The sequence below is a fragment of the Panthera uncia genome, chromosome A2 (genome assembly GCF_023721935.1).
Source record: "Panthera uncia isolate 11264 chromosome A2, Puncia_PCG_1.0, whole genome shotgun sequence".
NCBI lineage: Eukaryota > Metazoa > Chordata > Mammalia > Carnivora > Felidae > Panthera > Panthera uncia.
In genome coordinates this window covers 17981999-18004765 of record NC_064816.1, presented here as the reverse complement: position 1 = coordinate 18004765, position 22767 = coordinate 17981999, and the positions used below count along the sequence as shown (strand labels likewise).

The 22767-nt window shown below is 40.3% G+C and overlaps 1 protein-coding gene across 13 annotated transcripts in view; it reads right to left on the bottom strand.

Annotated features, from left to right (window-relative positions):
* The window catches only part of RBM6 (RNA binding motif protein 6), a 105136-nt gene that overhangs the window by 33414 nt on the left and 48955 nt on the right, over positions 1-22767 (bottom strand). The gene's annotated exons all lie outside the window — the stretch shown is intronic.

Below are 22767 nucleotides of genomic sequence, written 5' to 3'. Positions count from 1 at the left end.
GCTCTGGGCTGACAGCTCGGTACCTGGAGTCTGCTTCAGATTCTGTCTCCCTCTCGCTCTATCTCCCTCTCAAAGATGAGTAAACATTAAAAAAAAAACAAAAAAAAAAAAACAAGAACAGAAATGTACATTTTAAATTAAATTTATTAAATATATTTTATTATTTAATATACTTTTTATTATTATAAGGATAATTAAGGTTTGGAGAAACAAAATTCTATAACCTGGAAGAATTTGGAATTTGGTTCTTACTCTGGATAATTAAGAGACTTCAAGGAGTCTCCCAATGCCTATTTGCTTCCTTTTCCTTGGAACCAAACCCTTGATTTTCAACTGAGCACATGGTTACCTGAAATAAAGAAGTCTCCCTGGGGCGCCTGGGTGGCTCAGTCGGTTAAACGGCCGACTTCGGCTCACGTCATGATTTCACGGTCCGTGAGTTCGAGCCCCGCGTCGGGCTCTGTGCTGACAGCTCGGAGCCCGGAGCCTGTTTCCAATTCTGTGTCTCCCTCTCTCTGCCCCTCCCCCATTCGTGCTCTGTCTCCCTCTGTCTCAAAAATAAATAAACGTTAAAAAAAAAAAAATTTTTTTTTAAAAAAAGAAGTCTCCCAGAGCTCCCTTCAGTTAAGTGTGGCCATGACTAAATTCTAATCACCTGGACATAAATAATCGTGTGTGCAAAGTCCAGGCAGTATTCTTAAAGGGGAGGGGGGGCATGTCCACTTTCATTCCTGCTTCTTTCCTATTGGTTGGCAAGTCAAAGTGGTGACTAGCACTCAAGCAGCCATCTTGAAGCCATCACTTTGGCTTAACAAATCTATGAACAAGATATAAAACAGTCTTCAGAGTTAAAGAATTTCTTCTTGTTCTCAAAACTGCTCAGTGCAATAAGTATTGTAATAAGTACTTAGTAGATACCTTCTTCTTGCTTATAAGAGTTTCTCATACAGACCGAGGTGCAAAAAACCAGTTATTAAGTGATTTTGCACTTTCTTCGGTAGTTTTCAATTAATTTCTATGGCATGTAGATATTTAATAAAAAACTATACTAAAAAGAAAAAAAACATCTTAAAGTGGTCATATGTTGAGGATGATAGGGCTACATGACTGAAGGAGTCTGGGTCTCTGAGGACCATGAAACCACAGAAGAAAGCCTGGATAGCTTAGACCTCATTTACATTAGAAAGAAAGAAACTTCTTTAAGCCAATCTAATCCTAATTGGTACAGATGCTTTTAGAAATTACTGGTGATAGGGTGATAGGGTGATAGGGTGCCTGGGTGGCTCAGTTGGTTGAGCATCTGACTCTTGATTTTGGCTCCATCATGATCCCAGGGTTGTGGGATGGAGCCCTGCGTCAGGCTCCGTACTGAGCATGGAGCCTACTCAAGACTCATGTTCCCTCCCTTCCTCCCTCTCTCTCTCCCCCACTCCACCCCGTGTCCCCCTCCAGCACTTGTGCGCACATGCGCGCACACACACACACGCACGCACACACACACACACGGGATAAAAATTTAAAAAATAAAGAAATTACCTGGGATAGACAGAGGTAGGTATTTTGCTCAAAAAACATAAGATTATGAAATAAAGAGAAAGCTGTAGAATAAACTAGTTACGTAGTAGAACAAAACGTGGCAATGGAAAAACCTCACGATTTTTCTGCTACGCTTCAGTCTTATAAGGTTCTGATGTCACCTCACGCTCAATATATCTAAAACACTCATCTTCATCCCTGCCTCCCAAATGCCTTCTTTTCCACATGCTTTATTTCTGTTTAAGGTACTACCATTCTTCTAACCTGAGTGGCCCTTTGAATCTGCCCTCTTTTTGCCTTTCTGTCCAATATTCAGTGTTAACAGACATTAGAGATTCTTTGTGCAAAAGGCCTTTCAAACCTAACTTTTCCCTTACATAGCTGCTGTCAGCCCTTAGTGCAAACCATCACCTCTTCACATTTCAACTGCTGCCCTAGATCCTAAGGCCTTCTCTGCAGTTTCTCCCGTCTAGTCAAGACCATATACTACCCAAGAAGAGTTTCCCTATAGCATAATCTTGATTTTTCTTGCATTCTTGTGGCTCTCCCATGTCTTCAAATTAAAGATTAAATGCAAGGCTCTTGATAACCTACCTTGCACTTTCTACGTTGTTTCTTTCACTACTCCCCAGAGTATGAGGACAAGAATCAGACAGGAGATTGGAAGCTGTAACAAACAAGATGTGGCTACCTCTGGCAAAAACAGAAACAGCATATTACTATCTTCTATCAAAGATTATAGGGCAGAGGGGCGCCTGGGTGGCTCAGTCGGTTAAGCAGCCAACTTCGGCTCAGGTCATGATCTCACGGTCCGTGAGTTCGAGCCCCGCGTCGGGCTCTGTGCTGACAGCTCAGAGCCTGGAGCCTGTTTCAGATTCTGTGTCTCCCTCTCTCTCTGACCCTCCCCCGTTCATGCTCTGTCTCTCTCTGTCTCAAAAATAAATAAACGTTAAAAAAAAAATTATAGGGCAGAAAGCTAATAGAAGTACCAGAATCTGGCAAGTCAAGAGGCTGCTCATGTTGGAAGGACAAGAGCCTTCTACATTATGCAGAAACTAAAAAGATTGCTAAGAGCTTATAAAGAAGGAATACGGAGTCAGAAACTACTCAAAATTTATTTATCCAGTTAACAAATATTTATTTAACACATCATATGTTGCCAGGTATAGCTCCAAACCATTTGGGTAGCGAAGGCAAAAGAAGGTGAAAAAAAGAAAAGAAACGGTCCCTGCCCTCACGAACCTTTCAATCTAGAGATGTCCAATTATATCTGGTGGCATTTGCTTTATTGTACATAGATCTTTGCCAGTCATCATCTGGGTACTTTGTCTGGTTTAGCGGTTTACTTCTTTATTCCATATTTCTCAGGGGTCTGGTACTATCTTTAAAATACCTAAGCAAATGCCTGACAATGGAGAGCCTCTTCATTTAAGCACTTAGAAGAGCCACAGAAGCATTCTTCTAGGCAAGGTGGCCAATATAATGTTCCCTGATCTTAAAGAGATCTCCTGACCCTGGAACCTTGATAGGAACAAACAGAAATATGTCTCTGAGTTGGCGTTCCTCCAGATTGTAGGGAGCCAAGCATATCCTATATTGGTGTAGATTCACATTACCCAAGAATCAAGTCAAAGAAAAAAGAGACCTTTACCCTATAACTTTAAAATAAATACCTCAGGAGCTAGACAGCATAAGCATTATTAAATACATAGGCAGAAACAATAAATGTGCAATTTAATAGTTGCAGGAGAATCTATAAGGAATGGAAAGAAGAAAATTAGCTCTTAAAGTGTCAACTGCAAATCCTGGATATGCTCAAAACCTAAATAACAAAGACAGACCCACATCCAGGGCAGCAAGTAGCCTGAGACATCCAGTAAAAAACAAACAAACAAACAAAACAGCCCAAAGGAGAATTCAAAATGACAATATGAATGTACAAAATAAAAATGAAACCTGGCCACTGGAACTGTGAGTATTCCATGTTTTCAATACTACACCACTCTAATACGGGATCTAATGAGCTATTCATTTGGAGAAAGCTCCTGAAAAAAACAAACAAAAGCTTTAACATTTCTAGTCCTAGATACATATACAAGAGACTTGAAAAACCTATGCCCAGACAAAAGCGTGTACATGAATGTTCATAGTACCATTTTATATATATGTATATATATATATGTGTGTGTGTGTGTGTGTGTGTATATATATACATATATCCCAAAGTGGAAATAACCTAATGTCCATCAATGAATTAACAGATAAAGAAAATGTGTTACATCCATACAATGGAATATACTCAACCATAAAAAGAGATGAGGTACTAATTCATACAGCAAAATGGATGAACTTTGAAAACATGATGCTAAGTGAAAGAAGACAGTCAAAAAAGTGTATGATCCCACCTATATGAAACATCTTGAGTAGGCAAATGTATAAAGACAGAAAGTAGACTCATGGACATTTAGATCATGGGTAGGGGAGAGTAGAAAGAAATGGAAACTGACTGATAATGGGTACAGGGTTTCTTTTTGAAATAAATAAAAATGTTCAGAAATTACATAGTGGTTACGGTTGCATAACCTTGTGAATGTACTAAAAACTCCTAAGTAGTATACTTTAAAAGGGCTAATTTTATAGTATGTAGCTTAAACCTCAATTAAAAAACAAACAAACAAAAAAAGCTTTCAGGGCCACAAGACCATTGCCAGAACGAAGCCATTCAGTTATTTCGTTCCTCCCTCTCTGCCATACCCTGGCCCACTTAACCTGCCCCCACCCCACAGCCTCTCAGGGAGCATCTGCCTCCAGCTAGCCTCCTCTAACCATGCACATCACTGACACACGCATCCTCCTTACTGTGCCCCTTTTTTTGGCCCAAAGCTCTGGTTCCTAATAACCACATAACTGAAAATTAGAGAAAACTAGAAAGGAACACTTATTTTTCCAACAAACAGACGGCCAAAAAGCAATCTGATTGACCTTGAATGAATGAACTTTCAGGGATATGAACATCCACTTATACTTAATTTCTTAACTTAGTTTTATACATTTAAATTATAAAATATAGTCATAATTATGACTATACCCCCAATACCTACACAATGGCAGACATATAAACATAGTGGGGGATCAATAGCTACTGAATGATTATATCTAGGCAGCAATCAATGGAAGTTTATTATGATTATTTTTAATGTTTACTTATTATTTTGAGAGAGGGAGATAGAGTGCAAGCAGGGGACGGGCAGAGAGAGAGGGAGACACAGAATCCGAAGCAGGCTCCAGGCTCTGAGCTGTCAGCACAGAACCCGATGCAGTGCTCGAACCTACGAACCATGAGATCATGACCTGAGCTTAAGTTGGACACTTAACTGACTGAGATACCCAGGTGCCCCAATCAGTGAAAATTTAAACTACTGGGTTACGGACTGGAGATAACACACAAAATCTAGCAAGTCTACTCACGGGTTTATATTAAGAGAAATGAGTATACCTATTCACCAAGAGAATTAATTTTGAAATAATAACCCCTCCAACCTTACATGTCCTTTAACAGAAGTAATGAATAAACTGTAATATACTTTCTCCCTCTCTCTCTTTTTTTTTAAGTAGGCTTCATGCCCAGCAAAGAGCCAACATGGGGCTTGAACTAATGACCCTAAGATCAAGACCTGAGATGAGATCAAGAGATGGACGCTTAAATGACTGAGCCACCCAGGGGTCCTGTGATATACTCTTACACTGTAAGACTGTATAACAACAAAAATGAACCCAGCTATACAGAAGATGAATTTAAAAATAATACTAAACAAAAAAGTCAGGTAGAAGAATAGATCCTGTGTGATTCCATATACATAAGGCTCAAAACCAAGTAAAAGGACTCTTCAGTATTATAACTTTCAACAGTGACTACCTCTGGTAGGGGTAGAAAGGAAAACAGCCAGGAGAGGCAGGAGGGACTTCTACATATAACACAACATTTTGTTTATTAACCTGGGCGGTAGTAACAGGTGTTATGGATAGAATGTTTGTGAACCACCCTCCCCCACCATTTCAATTTATATACTGAAGTCCTAACCCCCAATCTGATGGTATCTGGAAGTGGCAGCTTTGGGAGGTAATTGGGTCATGAAGGTAGAGTCTTCATGAATGGAATTATTACTCTAAGAGATAAGAGACAGAGATCATCTTTCTCTACCATGTGAGGATACACCAAGAAGACATCCATCTGCAAGCCAGGAAGAGGGCCTTCACAGGGAAATGAATTGGCTGGCACCTTGACCTTGGACTTTCCAGCCTCCAGAACAACGAAAAACAAATTTCTACTGTATAAACCACCACGTCTATGGTTATTTTGTAACAGCAGCCCAAACTGAAACAATAGGTATATACAATTCGTGATTATTCACTCAACAGTAATGCTTATGATCTATGTTCTTTTCTGTATGTATGTAATACAGAAAGAGAGAGAGACAAAGAAAGAAAAGGAATAATGATTTCAAGACACTGGCCTTTCCATATGTACCCTTCTATTTTATTCAAGCTCCTTATGTGCTGCAGTTCCCTCACTGATAGTGCCATTTTAGGTCATCTAGCAATTTCCTAGAGCACATCATTTTTAAATTATTTATTTATTTTTGAGAGAGAGAGAGAGAGAGAGAGAGAGAGAGAGAGAGAAAATGAATAAATCTTAAGCAGGCTCCATCCCTAGTGCAGAACTCGAAACAGGGTTTGATCTCATAACCGTGAGATCATGACCTGAGCTGAAATCAGAAGTCAGACACTTAACCCACTGAGCCACTTAGGTGCCACTAGAGCACATCATTTTAATTGCCATCGAACATGCTTAAGGTATACCACTTGGGATCTGAGAATAATGTCATTGTAAGAAAGTTTATGCTAAGCCACAGTACCTTTTGGCATAAAATTATGATAGCAATAGTCAATTCTTTTGTTGGCCCTGTAAGTAAATTTGAATACTTCATTTTTTTTTCAAAAAATTTTTTGGTGTTTATTTATTTTTGAGACCAAACACGAGCAAGGGAAGGGCAGAGAGAGAGAGAGAGAGAGAGAGAGAGAGAAAGAATCTGAAGCAGGATCCAGGCTCTGAGCTGTCAGCACAGAGCCCGACGTCGGGCTTGAACTCACAAGCTGTGAGATCATGACCTGAGCCGAAATCAGATGCCCAACCAACTAAGCCACCCAGGTGCCCCCTGAATACCTCTTTTATTAAAAATGTTATCCAAGGGGCGCCTGGGTGCCTCAGCCGGTTAAGTGTCTGACTTCAGCTCAGGTCATGATCTTGTGGTTCTTGAGTTTGAGCCCCACATATGGCTTTCTGCTGTCAGCATAGAGCCTGCTTCAGATATGCTGCTCCCTCTTTCTCTGCCTCTCCCCCACTCACACTCTCTCTCAAAACAAATAAATAAACTTAAAAAAAAAGTTATCCGACATTCTGTGTGATTATAACCTCAGAATAATCACTGAAATTTTAAAATTTCTTTACTTCTTTAAAACATCAGAATCTAAAATTAGAATGGGCTTAAGTAGGTGATTAGTATATCATCCTCAAATAATACTTTGTGACTCAAAAGAATTGGGAAGACTCCAGAACAGCAAAGACTTTGTAAGATCTTAAAAAAAAAAAAAAAAAAAAAAATCTTTTCTGAGGGGTAAGTCCTTAGGTAACCCTATCTCATATTCAGGTAATATACTAATTTTCAGCATTTCAAAAAAGTCTAGCAGATGTTCCCTACGTATTTACCTTAAGACTAGACACAGTAACTAAGATGTTCTGCCTTTTCTCTTTTAGCTGAATATGTATCAAGAACCAACAACTTATAAAAGAAATACAAATAACCAGTAATCAAATGTAAAAATGTTCTATCTCACTAATAACCTAAGACAGGAAAATCAAATCATTCCCTTTGTTACACTGGCAACATTCTTTTTCTTATTTTTACTTTTTTTAAAAGTTTACTTATTTATTTTGAGAGAGAGAGAGAGAAAGAGAGGGAGGGAGGGAGGGAGGGAGGGAGGGAGGGAGGGAGAGAGGGAGAGAGAGAGAGAGAGGGAGGGAGGGAGGGAGGGAGGGAGAGTGTACGTGCAGGGGAGGGGCAGATATAGAGGGAGAGAGAGAATCCCAAGCAGGCTCCATGCTGTCAATGCAGAGCCTGATGCAGGGCTCAAACTCACAAACTGTGAGATCATGACCTGAGCTGAAACCAAGAGCTGGACACTTAACTGACTGAGCCACCCAGGTACCCCAACACTGGCAACATTTTTAAAAGATACAAAATTTTTTTTAAATATAATTTATTGTCAAATTGGTTTCCATATAACACCCAGTGCTCATCCCAACAGGTGCCCTCCTCAATACCCATCACCCACTTTCCCTTCTCCCCCACCCCCCATCAACCTTCAGTTTGTTCTCAGTATTTTTTTTTTTAAGATTTTTATTAACGTTTATTCATTTTTGAGAGACAGAGAGAGACAGAGCATGAGCAGGGGAGAGGCAGAGAGAGAGGGAGACACAGAATCTGAAACGGGCTCCAGGCTCTGAGCTGTCAGCACAGAGCCCGACACGGAGCTCGTACTCACAAACTGCGAGATCATGACCTCAGCCGAAGTCAGACGCTCAACCGACTGAGCCACCCGGGCGCCCCTGTTCTCAGTTATTTAAGAGTCTCTTATGGTTTGCCTCCCTCCCTCTCTGTTAACTTTTTTCTCTGCTCCCCCCGTACCCTCCCCCATGGTCTTCTGTTAAGTTTCTCAGGATCCACATATGAGTGAAAACATATGGTATCTGTCTTTCTCTGCCTGACTTATTTCACTTAGCATAATACCCTCCAGTTCCATCCGCGTTTCTGCAAATGGCCAGATATGAAATGTTTCTAACACACACACACAGAATCAGAGAATACAATAACAAATACCCATGTACCACTAAGCAGTATAAATACTGTTATTAATGCTTGGCACTGGTTGGGATGCAGGGAGGACAGGTACAATGAAACATTGCTGACAGAAGAATAAATCAGGAAACTTCTAGATGGCAGTCTGACTACATTGAACAAGTCATAAAACATGTTTACCGCTTAATCTGACAAGTTTACCTAGAGGAAATTCACTTAAGTAATGAAGGATGTGTGACTATTTAGCTATGGGGGTATTCATGACAGGATTATTTAATAAAAATAAAGTCCTCAAAATGTCAAATGAAGAACTAGTTAAATCATGGTGATCTAAACCATGGAGCATTATATCGCCAACAAAAATGATGTGATAAAAATGTATTTAATAACAAGGAAATATGTTCACAATACTTGAAATAAAAAGATTATAAATCATATGCACAAGACTATCCTACTTTGTAAATATAGTGATCACAGATGATATGTGCACAGAAAAATCTGGAAAGGCAAACATCAAAATAACGGCAGTAGTCTAATCAGTATTTACAGAATAGGTCATCTAACAAGAGAAGGTACACATTCTTCTCAAGCTCATATGGAACATTCTGGGCCCTAAAGCACACCTTAACAAATTTAAAATACAAAATTATACAATGTATGCTCTCAGACCACAAAAGAATTCAAATAAAAATCAATAACAGAAACACAGGTATAAATCTCCCAATAGTTGGAGATTAAACAACACATTTCTAAGTAACACAGGGGGAAAGAAGAAATCTCTCAATAATTTTTTTTTTTTAAACTAACTGAAATTGTAAACACAACCAAATTTGTGGGATGCAGTGAAAGTTGTGCTTAGAGGGAAATGTAAAGCACTGAATGCACATAATAGAAAAAAGGGAATATCTAAAATGAATAACCTAAGCTTCCACTTCAGGAAACTAGAAAAAGAAAAACAAATTAAATCCAAAGTAAGCAGAAGAAAAGAAATGATAAAAATTAGAGCAGAGGGGCGCCTGGCTGGATATGTAGGAAGAGCATGTGACTCTTGATCTCAGGGTTAAGTTCAAGCCCCACACTGGGTATAGAGATCACTTAAATAAAACTTTAACGTTTATTTATTTTTGAGACAGAGAGAGACAGAGCATGAATGGGGGAGGGCCAGAGAGAGAGGGAGACACAGAATCCGAAGCAGGCTCCAGGCTCTGAGCTGTCAGCACAGAGCCCGATGCGGGGCTGCAACTCAAAGAGCGGGAGATCATGACCTGAGCCGAAGTCAGTCGCTCAACCGACTGAGCCACCCAGGTGCCCCAGTTAAATAAAACTTTAAAAATGAAATAGGGGCCATCACTGCTGACTTCCTGAACATTAAAATAATAAAGGAATGTTATGAATAACTGTATGCCCAACAAAATTGATAACCTAGATGAAAAAGTCTAATTCTCAAAAAAACCCAATCTGCCAAAACTCATACAAAAAGGAAAAGACAGGCAGCTCAGTAGGTTAAGCATCTGACTCTTGATTCAGCTCAGATCGTGATCTCACGGTTGGTGGGTTCGAGCACCCTGTCAGGCTCCACGGTGACTACGCAGAACCTGGGATTCTCTCTTGCCTCTCCCCACTCATGCTCATGCACACGCACTCCTGCTCAAAATAAGTAAATAAATAAATAAATAAACATTAAAAGAAAAAAAAAAAGGAAAAGACAATCTGGATAGACCTATATCTATTAAAGAAATTGGTTAATTAATAATCTTCCAAAATTGAAAGCACCAAGCCCAGATGGGTTCACTGATGAAGCCAACCAAACATTTAAGAAAGAAATTACACTAACTTTCTACAATCTCTTCCAGAAGATAGAAGTAGAAAGAATACTTGCTAACTCATTCTATGTAGCAGGCAACACCCATTACCAAAATCAGACAAAGACACTACAAGAAAAGAACCACGGATCAATTATCTCCATGATAATGCAAAATCCTCAACAGAGTAACATCAAATCAAAACGAACTACGCATAAAAAGAATTATACTGGGGCACCTGGGTGGCTCAGTCAGTTAAGTGTCTCTCTCTCTTTTTTTTTTTAAAGTTTGTTTTTGAGAGAGAGAGAGAGAGAGAGAGAGGGAGGGAGGGAGGGAGGGGGAGAACGCACACAAGCAGGGAGCAGGCTCCAAGCTCCAAGCTGTCAGCACAGAGCCAGACACCGGGGCTCAAACCCACAAACCTCGGGATCATGACCTGAGCCGAAGTCAGATGCTTAACTGACTGAGCCACCTAGATGCCCCAAGCAACCAACTCTTGATTTGGGTTCAAGTCATGATCTCACAGTTTGTGAGATCCAGCCCTTCGTGGAGCTCTGAGCTGACAGTGCAGAGCCTGCGTGGGATTCTCTCTCTGCCCATCTCCTGCTACACACACACTCTCATTCACTGTCTCAAAATAAATAAATAAACATGAAAAAAAATTATGCACCGTAACCAATTGGGGTTTATTCCAGGTATGCAGGCCAGGTTCAACTTTCAAAAACCATTTATGTACTCCATGACATCAACAGGCTAAAGAAGAAAAAAAATCGGGGCGCCTGGGTGGCGCAGTCGGTTGAGCGTCCGACTTCAGCCAGGTCACGATCTCGCGGTCCGTGAGTTCGAGCCCCGCGTCAGGCTCTGGGCTGATGGCTCGGAGCCTGGAGCCTGTTTCAGATTCTGTGTCTCCCTCTCTCTCTGCCCCTCCCCCGTTCATGCTCTGTCTCTCTCTGTCCCAAAAATAAATAAAAAACGTTGAAAAAAAAAAAAAAGAAGAAAAAAAATCACATAGTCCTATCATTAGATGCAGAAAAAACACTGGACAAAATCCAACACATGTTTATGATAAAAACTCTCAGCAAAGTAGGAATAAATGGAACCTCTTCAACTTGATAAAGAACACTGAGAAAAAGAATAACAGTTTATTGGAAATGTTAACTCTTTTCTTTAACTTGTGTTCTCCACTTTTTCTACAGAGCGAATAACAACATACTCAAGAGTCGATGAGGTGGTGAAGAACTAACCTAGGTAACTTTGGAACACAGAATTTTGATTACATACTCACAAGCTGATAACAAAAAGAACTGTCCTGAAGTACTGTACTCTAGTTTTTCACAGGGGTATGAACAAACAATTCTGAAACTACTTTATGTATACTCTAGGACTGAGCAAATAAGTAAATACATTGCGGATAATGAGACCTAAGATTTTCACTGTTAGGGAAAGGAATTATAATTCAGATTGGGGTAAAGCTGGAGAACTGTGATACTGAACCGGAATTGGAATTATCATTATGAAATCATAGTTTTATAAGGGAGAAGGGATGGCTCTTTCTCATAAAAGAATTCTAACAAATACGTAAAGAATGACAGAAATAGAGAATTACCATTACACAAACCCCACAGTAGTAACTGTTACAAGAATCATCAGTGAATGCTATAATTAAGTGAAAAGGGTATACTGAGAAGCAGAACATTTATATAATCTCAAAGTATGCCCTATAAGACACTTACTAATTAGTTAATTATTAAGTTAATTATACCTAAAATAGCAACTTTATAGTAGAGTAATACCACCTTACCCAAATGGTCTAAGTTAACATCAGTAGTAATGGAAAGACCCCACATCACCTGTGGTTTTCTTTTTTAAGTTTATTTATTTTGAGAGAGAGAGAGAGAGCAAGTGGAGTAGGGGCAGAGAGAGGGAGAGGGAGAGAATCTCAAGCGGAGATTCTCAGCGCAGAGCCCAATGCAGGGCTTGCACTCACAAATGATGAGATCATGACCTGAGCCGAAGTCAGACACTTAACCGACTAAGCCACCCAGGTGCCCCAACACCTGTGGTATTCTTGCTAAAAATGTATTAACTTGAATTTCGTAAGAAAATAGACAAATCCAAACTGAGAGATGTCCTACAATGTAACTCTTCAGAATTGTTAAGGACATGAAGGACAAAGACTGAGAAAATGTCACAGAGAAAAAAAAGGATAGGATAACATGTGATCCTGGATTGCATACTAAACCAGAAAAAAGCGGAACAACTGACAAAATCCGACAAAGTTCTGCAGATAATATTATACCTATGTTAACTTCCTGGTTGTGATGACTGTACTATGAAATGTAGGAGTAAAGAGTATCTGGTATTCCTTTTTTTTTTTTCTTTTTAAAATATATGTATTTATTCATTTACTTATTTGTTTATTGTCTGGAATTATTCCAAAATGGAAGTTCTAAAAAATTAAAAACTTTTTAAAAATGTTAATTTTTGAGAGAGAGAGAGAGAGAGAGAGAGAGAGCGTGTGCACGAGTGGGGAAGGGTCAGAGAAAGGGGGACAGAGGATCTGAAGCAGGCTCTGTGCTGACAGCAGGCACCCAGATGCCCACCAAAATTAAAAACTTTGAAATAGCCTCATCCCACTAGAACCTAAGGAGACGTGCCCATTTTATTCATTATTAAATATATACCACCTAGCCTAGGACCTTGCATATGGTGGGTGCTCAAAATTCACCATGTTAACAAAAGTCATCATGAGTTGCTTCTGATATTTCCAATGTGATTCCAGACAGATCAGTCAGTATTACCCAGCAAAGCAGGTGCCGTTTACAGCAAAGTGCTATTATATTAAGATAAAATATATGCATCTTTTATTTTGAGTTTAGTCTGTATAACTAGTTCAGTACACTGGCCCCGGTTATATGGCTCTGTGAAAGCTTCTTCTAATTAAAAAAAAAAATTTTTTTTTGTTTAATGTTTATTTACTTTTGAGAGAGAGAGACAGTGCGAGCAGGGGAGGGACAGAGAGAGAGGGAGACACAGAATCCGAATCAGGCTCCAGGCTCTGAGTTGTCAGCACAGAGCCCGACGTTGGGCTTGAACTCATGAACTCTGAGATCATGACCTGAGCCGAAGTTGGACATTTAACCGACCGAGCCACCCAGGTGCCCCCAACAGGTCTTATTCTAAAGTTCCTCTCCCAAGGGCACAAGCTAGGCTTGGGAATGCAAGTCTGGAGGGAGAACAGGAGCAGTGTCTGCACTCTTGCTACATTTCTAACCCCACCAATCACTCCCCACTGTTAGGATCAGGAGGAAGGCAAGGAGAAAGACTCATTAAGAGACAATCCATGGCAAGATGGATCGTTTTCTCTTTGGCTAACCACAATTCCTATCCCTTTAAATCGGGGTTACTCAACCTCAGCACTATTGCTGACAGTTGGAGGCAGATTAAGTCATATGGGGGCTGTCCTGTGCATTTTAGGATATTCAGCAGCATTCCCGGCCTCTACCCTATAGATGCCAGTAGCAACAACAAAAATGTCTCCAGAATTGCCAACTGTCCAATGGTTGGGGAGGGGTGGAAAGGGGGTCAACACTGTTTCCCCCACCATTCCCCCACTGTTAAGAACCACTGTCTTGCAAAAACATTATCAAGCCCGTGCAGGTAACTTTGTGTTCCCTTTTCCCTGGCTGCTATTGCTTCTTGGTTTAATGCTGACTAGCATGTAGTCTCTCTTTGAGTATCAGGCATCCAAATGCCAGCTCTTACATGGGGGAAACACATTTGTTGGTTTACTGAAAGCTCCACAAAAACCTCACAGGGCCCAAGAGTGGGACGTTTGAATCTGGCCCTATTTCTCATCCCTCAACCTCAACCCCAACCTCAGCCCGTGCCCAGCAGGGGACCTTCTTGGAAGCACTGGTAAGATGGCTTAAGCCCCAAACATCTTCCAAAGCATCTACTCAACCCACCAGACATTCACATACCTTCCCCTACCAAAGAGCACCTCCAACCACCAAAAGAGGGTCTGGGGGAAGGACAAGTCAAAGGATGCCTCTTTCCAAAAGAAGGGGCCACTACTATTCAAAAATCTCTGCATTCAAATGTGGTAAAATGTTAACATTTGATGAATAAGAGTACAAAGCATAAAGCAAGTCTTTGCATTGTTTTTGTAACATTTCAATGAGTCTGAAATCATTAAACAAAATGAACCTCAAACAGTGATCTTATTGGAGACGTTCTAACACTAGGCTATGATGATAGAGGCACACTGGGTGAACTTACTAAAAATTATTGAATTGTACACTTAAAATGAGTGAATTCTATGGTATCTAAATTATCACAGTGATTCTTTTTCTAAAAAACAAAAACAAAAAAAGACCCCTGTAATTCCCCTCGTACTAGAGATCAAAGATGACAATCACAATGTCAATGCTGCTGGAAAGAAACCTCTAAGAAAGATATACAGGAAAGGAACGTATTCCAGCTGGGATCTGGTCCTCTGCCCCCAACCCTCACCCCCACTTTGAGCTCTGGTTAAAAATTCCAGGAAAATAGTAAAGATCCACATTGGTACCTACTAATCATCCGGTTACAGGAATACCGCCTCTAAAAAGTAGTCCAAGGATTTTCTAAATGACATTTTTAAAAAATGTATATTTATCTGTGAGAGAGAGAGAGAGACAGACAGACAGACAGACAGACAGACAGCAAGTGCGAGGGAGGGGCTGAGAGAGAGGGAGACACAGAATCCAAAGCAGGTTCCAGGCTGTGAGCTGTCTGCACAGAGCCCAACACGGGGCTCAGACCCACAAACCACGAGATCGTGACCTGAGTCAAAGTCAAATGCTTAACCAAGTGACCCACCCAGGCGCCTCCTAAATGGCATTTTTATTTCAAATCTACTTCAAACAGTCCTTTCATGAATTTCTAACTGTATGCATACTAAAGCAGAAAGCCCACTCAACTCTACTGAACAACTACTGTGCACAAGCCATGTGGCCACTTCAAATGGGGTTTGTTATCAATTCCAACCATCAGCTTTCAGATTTTCAGCCTAAGTGTTCTTCTGTGGTAAGTTGATACCATTAGCAAAGAAATTCTTTTACATTTTAAGAATGAAATTCTAGGGGCGCCTGGGTGGCGCAGTCGGTTAAGCGTCCGACTTCAGCCAGGTCACGATCTCGCGGTCTGTGAGTTCGAGCCCCGCGTCAGGCTCTGGGCTGATGGCTCGGAGCCTGGAGCCTGTTTCAGATTCTGTGTCTCCCTCTCTCTCTGCCCGTCCCCTGTTCATGCTCTGTCTGTCTCTCTCTGTCCCAAAAATAAATAAAAAACGTTGAAAAAAAAATTAAAAAAAAAAAAAAAAAGAATGAAATTCTAAGTCTCTAGCTTTCACACAAAATTATATACACTCTTCTTTTTTGGTAAATGAATCTAATCTGTATTTTATTTTTAGAGCTGCACTCATTCCCATTGGACTGGGACCCTGAACTAATTTCCATGCTAAGTTTAAATACTTTTTCTTTAATTGAGAGACAGTTCACATACCATAAAATTTACTCTTTTAAAAAATTTTTTTAATGTTTACTTATTTATTTTTGAGAGAGACAGAGAGTGAGTGGGGGAGGGGCAAAAAGAGAGGGAGACACCGAATCTGATGCAGACTCCAGGCTCTGAGCCTTCAGCAGAGTCCAATGTGGGGCTTGATCATGACCTGAGCCAAAGCTGGATGCGTAACCAACTAAGCCACCCGGGCACCCCAAATTGACTCTTTTATTGTGCTTTATACAATGCAATGGGTTTAGTATATTCACAAGGTTGGTCAATTACTACTAATTCTAGAACATTTCATCACCCTATTACCCATTAGCAGTCACTCACCATTCCTTTGTTTTTTTAAATGCTTATTTTTGAGAGAGAGAGAAAGCATGAGCAGGGGAGAGGCAGACAGAGAGGGAGACAAAGGATCCAAAGTGGGCACCATGCTGACAGTGGAGAGGCTGATGTGGGGCTCAAACTCACAAACCGTGAGATCATGACCTGAGCTAAAGCCTGATATTTAACTAAGCCACCCAGGCATCCCAACTCACTATTCCCTCTTGAGAGCACTTCCCCCTAAGTGGCTGGTAAAACCAATCATCTACTTTCTGTGATAAGCTTCTTCCTCTATTGATTTTCCTTTGAAAATAGCATTTATGCAGATTAAACACAAATTTCACGTAGTCCTAGAATTTGGAAAAATACACATCATTAGTATACAATGTTAGCATTGCTAATCTCACATTGTGAGATTAAAAATTATTTATCTAGATAAGCTTATCCATGATTATCAGTCATACCATCAATGTTCTCAATAAGAAATACATATTATATAGAATATATATTTATCTCATATGTAAATAAGTTAGAAGGTGGAATGACAGCATCCGAACACTTGGCCTAGGGAGAATGAGACACAAAGACTCTTTGTAACCTTCAGGTTCATCAAGATGGACAAGATGCCTACTAACATTGAATGTTACCTGTAGCCTAAGAGAATTCTGTAATGGGAGAACTAGCAGTAATGCTAGCTAGCCTCAGAAACAAGGCTCCCCACCCACGGGAGTGGTGGTGTGGCCATGGTCCTCTTCCCTCACATACCTGGACACCTGTGCAATCATCCCGCAGATGCTTTCAGTCTATGCATCCTAGTCTCAACCACCATCAGAACTGGTTGCCAAAGATCTAGGTGCCACCCAAAGCAGCAATACCACTTCTCAGGCGTCCCTGAGTCCCAAGAGGTGGATAAGTAGCCAAGGAAAAGGAGGACAACCAAGCAGGGTCTAGTGTTATAGAATCACTCTCTTCAGAACCTCTTCTGGTAGGAAGCACGCACCACATGCTGGCCACTATACCAAGCACTTCACACGCAATTAATCTCACAACTGCTCTGAGGTGGGTACTGTGATTATCCCTCCATCTTACAGATGAGACACTAAGATTATGAAGTTACAAATGAACTAGGAAGTGACAAAGCTGGAATTCTAAATCTCTCAGTGCTCCTAACCCTATACTCTCTGGAGGTATACAAAATCATAAACCAAAGTTATAATCAAGATCACAAACTGAACTGTGCTTTTGTATAACCCCTGAGCTAGTTATTTAGAATATACATATTGTTTTTTTTTCAATAACTGTAATCAAGTTCCAAAGGCCACAAGGCTGAAAATTAGCACTTCGTACAACCCCGTTTTTATAAAAAGTACAAACATTAACTAAAAATATCAGCTGAAAGAGATGACAAGATCAAAGAACAAAGTTGAAATCTATAGGTACATTCCCAATTTAGAATAAATTAAGAACTAAATTACCTCAAGAAATGAACAGAAATTACTACAGAAATGAGCCATGATATATATATTTATGACAAAAATTATAAACCTCATCACAGGAGACACACTGAAAGTTCCCCCTTAAAACTGCCAAAAGATTCAGGAAAATTAAACTGAATCCACTTCAAAACACCCTTTATAATTATTGCAGAAAGTCTGAGATATGGCAAAGCCAGGGGCTGGTCATCAGAGGTTAGGGTTTTAAAGCCACAGGCTGGATTTGTAGTGTGGTCTAACAATACTCTATGTCCCCCATATGGTGCATCTCTGGCTCTTTCTCTTGAGAGAATTTAAGATTTGAAGGCTAATGCAGAAGCTCCTCAAAAGACCTGGAGGCAGTCCCCTGATAATCGGTCCCAGTCAACAGGCTAAATGGGAAGTACTGTTGATGTAAAAATAATTCTCCTGCGCACTGCCACCAAATCCCTTTTTAGCTAGCTACTCCACAAAGCCCAGATGGACTGAGGCTACTGTAACTTAAGACTTTCTTATTCCACTCAGATGTGAAGTTGCTGTGATAATAATAAATATACACTCAATATTCACTGTGTGCCAGGCCCAGTTCTAATCATGCATTAACTCATTTAATTCCTAGAAGTGTGAGAGGACACTGAGACACAGGGACATTAAGCTACTTGTCCAAATCACACAGGAGAAGGTGACGGAGCTGGGATGCAACCCTAGGCAGTCAGTCGGGCCTTCATGTATGTGACTACTAGGATATACTGCCTCATGCCAGCCAAGACTCAATTACTAGATAGATAATTCTTCTAAATACCCTGACAGCAAGAATCTTTAGTAACTAATGATTTACACTCATTTTAGAATGCATTTTCTTTTCTGTTTCCCACCAATAACCTCTGCTGAGGGCAATCAGGAGAAGGCAATGAAATTGATATTTCTAGGAAGATGGCATGATTCAACCACAAGTTATAAAGCTGAGCTCTGGCTGGGGTGCCACATTCTCTTCAGTGAAGTAGATTTGGGGAGTGGGTTTACACAACACCACAATCTTGCAGGAATTTATAAGATTATACTTTTTTGTTATTTGGAATGCACACAACTTCAATACCGGAGTATTTCATACAATATTGTTATCAACTTGAATAAAATTCCAACAAATGGTATTTTCACCCATTTTTTCCATCGAGGTAAATGGTCTTCCTATCCCCCTAAACAAGCTTTCGCCATTGATCTCATTTTAATCATAAAGACAGATACCATTTAAGATTTGGCTTCCTTCACATTACCTTCAGAAACACCCTGGACATCCTGGTATCTTCTAAAACCCAAATTCTCTTAACTTTGTTGACACAAAAAACAGTACCTCATAAACCTTCACGTATTCTATAGCCTCCATCCACCCCCTCCCCCCGACCCCATGCCAGTCTGAAGGAATTTTCATGTTAGGTGATAATGGCATCTTTTCCTTGCATTTTATAAAGTCAGGCTAATTCTGTCATACAGCCATGTCATCTTCAGCTAAAGAAGGCCAATGATGCTACAAAAGTTGAGTAAAAATTCCAGAGAAATGAATTCTTCCAAAGCTATCTTTTATAAGGGCATTTTAGTAAACATTTGGCTGAATGGGAACAGGCAACAAACACCACACCTACTAACTGAAGAAAATGAAATGCTAATTCCTTTAGACCAAATGACAACAGTTTGAAAGAGCTAGTATACTCACAACTGGGTAACTGATGAAAAGGTTCGATATGCTAACACATGCTCTTACACTTTCCTTAAGTCCCAGTGAAATGGCACACACAGCAAGAGGAGGTAATATTCACCCTCAACCTGCAGGGACTTGGACAACAGAGAAAGCCCAGGATAAGTGACACTGCTAGAAATCCCTTTCCCAGTAGGGGTGGAATAAAAAACCCTGCCTCACAGTGTTTCGGGCTTTCTACATCTCCTAGACAGAGAGAGGTGAAGGTATGAGCTGACAGACCTCTGCTGGAAATTACTTCCCCAGACAGCTGCTTGCTAAATGATGCCCTGAGGAGTCCTCTTGACCACAATGCTCAGTACTGCTGCAGAGTGTCCTACTGTCTGATGCCTCCACGAAGGCGCTGGGAAAGGGCTAGTGGGGCCTTGGTTATCATCCTGCCTCTCTAAGGCACACTTACTCCACAATATTTGACAAAGCAAGCTGGCAGAAGCCTCCTTTACTCCCTTACCCTAGACTTGCAAGTATCAGTCAATGATAAATAAAAGACATTTCACATCAAGAATCAGGATAAAAAGAATTATAAAACAATAAGAAAAACCAAAAAATACCAACCCAAAACATTTGACAGAAACCTCTTCGGAAGCATATACACAGATTCTACTTAGAGGTGCCCAGCAGATGGTGACTCAGAATCTGTACCAATTTGATCTAAAGTAAAACCTGGAGGGTAGGAGAATGAATGAATAGACAGAGACATTCATCTTCCATAAACACTTGGTTTATCCACTCTGAGGACTTCTCTCACATACTTATGTCTCTCATAAGATTTTGTATTGTGTTACTGGGAGCTTGAACCACATCCATTTTCTTAAAGAATATCCAGATATAAGAAATAAATTTATTTTCCTAGAATTATGATTGAAAATTACTTGACACGAAGAAGGGAGAGGGAGTAGGAGGAGGAGATGATCATCTAATTTCAAATGCTTATTAGGTACCAGATTCTATGCTAAGTGTTCTGTATACATTATTCACCAAATGTAATGTCACTCCTCAAGAAGCTTCCCTGACTACCCCTTCTAAAATTGCCCCCATCATGCATTCTTTAATACCCTGCTCTGTTATCTTCACAGCACTCAGGACTATCATATATTATTTTAAATTTGTCTAGTTGCTTATGCTCTGTCTTCAAACACTAAGACAGAGGTTATATAATCTACCTTGTTTACTGCAGCATCTCCAGCGTTGAGAAAAGTGCCTGGCACACAGCAGGCATTCATGAATGTATGATCTCACTGAGTCCACACCAGAGCCCCATGAGGTACTGGTAACAGAGGGAACTGAGGCTGAGGGAGGTAAAGAAACTTGCCAGAGACAACCCACCTAAGAAGTAACATCTGAATGCAGAACCTATACTCCTCTTTGCTGTGCTATACTATCTAGGTACAAAAAAATCCCCTGGAGATCCCACTCTTAAAAATCTTTCCATCAGGGGCGCCTGGGTAGCTCAGTCGGTTAAGCATCCGACTTTGGCTCAGGTCACGATCTCGTGGTTCATGGGTTTGAGCCCCATGTCGGGCTCTGTGCTGACAGCTCAGGGCCTGGAGCCTGCTTCGGATCCTGTGTCTCCCTCTCTCTCTGCCCCTCCCCCACTCATGCTGTCTGCCTCTCTCTCTCAAAAGTAAATAAACATTAAAAAATTAAAAAAAAAATATTTCCACCATAATGACCTGCATATACCCTGAGTTGTGCTAAAGATTATTAGGAGGATGCTGAGTGGATCATGAAATCTATGCAGTTCAGCGAGAGGATTCTGTTGTGTGGCAGTGCTAAGCAGTATGCCCTCTGTCCCATGACTAGGGGAAGAATAAAAAGCTAGGAAAGGAAGTTGACTGAATAAGGATATAGTGCTACTTTATTAAGGAATAACTCCAGTGAATATTAAAAACGAGATCACACAAAAAATTGGTATTTGAGAGAATACCCTATGGGATCTATGAATACCAAAATGCCTGTCACCTTTCTTAGTCTGTTACAAGTTCCTGGAAGATAGAGGCTGTCTCTTATTTGTACTGCTGCACAGAGTACCTCATGATACCATATGCATAAAGATGGCTACCTGTCAAAACATCCTATTTCACCCCAAAAGAATTTTGGTACTCCTCTTCCTTTGTTCTGGTATCTCATTCACTAGGCAAGGGTTGGTCATCAGGGATCTAATCTAGGAGCCCTAAGCATGTTCACAGAATGTGTGGGGAGGCTGGGAGTAGAGATGTCTAAAGGCCACTCTCCCTCCACACTGCTTGTGTAAATGCACATTTTGCCAGATATGGCTCCAAAAGAAACCCTGCCTCAGGATAAACCCTGTTTTTAAAGAAGGCTGTCTTAATTCTATTTGACATTTCTCTTCAAGGGGCTAGAAATTTCAGACAGGATTTTTTGTTGGGATAGAGGGAAAAGGCAATTAAGACACAATATTGTTATTTTTTAAGATCAAAGATTAAATAACTCTGATAAAAAGTAACACTCTTCTAGGAAACACATACAGTTGGGAGAATGGTACAAAAGAATAGCACCTGCCATGGCTCCCCCGTTTATGTTTCCACTACTCACAGTATTATTTAACACAGTGGCAAAGGACTTAATGATTAGTCACTGAGAACAAGATGTTCATAAACTAAATGAGTGTTCTCAAATTAGGACAGACAATTAGAATGGACTTGACCATAAGCATAAAGATTGGGATCTTCATTCTCTCAAAATATCATTAGGTAGCACAGTTTCTAACATATAATTAGCATCTATTAAATGACTGGCTTATTGATGGGCAATGAACAAATCAGTCAACAAGAACTCTGTCAAGGGGATATGGTCCTAATCCGGTCATTTTCTGAGGATCTAACAGTATTTATACTACTAACAATAGGTATGGATACATGAAGTTTCCCCTAATTAGTGCTTGTTCCCAAAGGGTTACAGCATGTCATCTCCATACCCATAAGGGGAGAACATGGCCAAAGAAGGGAAAAGGTTAAGTGTCATGAGCCATGATGAATGGAACAAAGCTGATGAAAGGCCATCAAGCTATAAGAGAAGAAGAGTTCTCATGCACTACTACTCTTCTCTGGCAGAGCCTTAAGATCTTGGGCATATAGCTGTGATTCACACTGTTAAGTACAGGCAGTGGGTACATAAAAATAAAACAGTATCATTAAGCTTCTTTCTCCCAGACAGAGGAACTAAGACACCACAAAGAAAATAACTTTCCCCAAGGGAACATCATGACAAGGACTCTATCCATTTCATAATTCCTTCCAAAACTATTGAAGATCCAGATTACAGCTCTAGGTGGCAAGCTGCCTACATCTAGATATTTCAAACATAAGGTAAGTCCAGATTCAGATTCACTAGCTCAGTCTATATGCAGCCAAGAACTTGAGTATGAAACTCCAATTTGTAAAGAACCATGATGA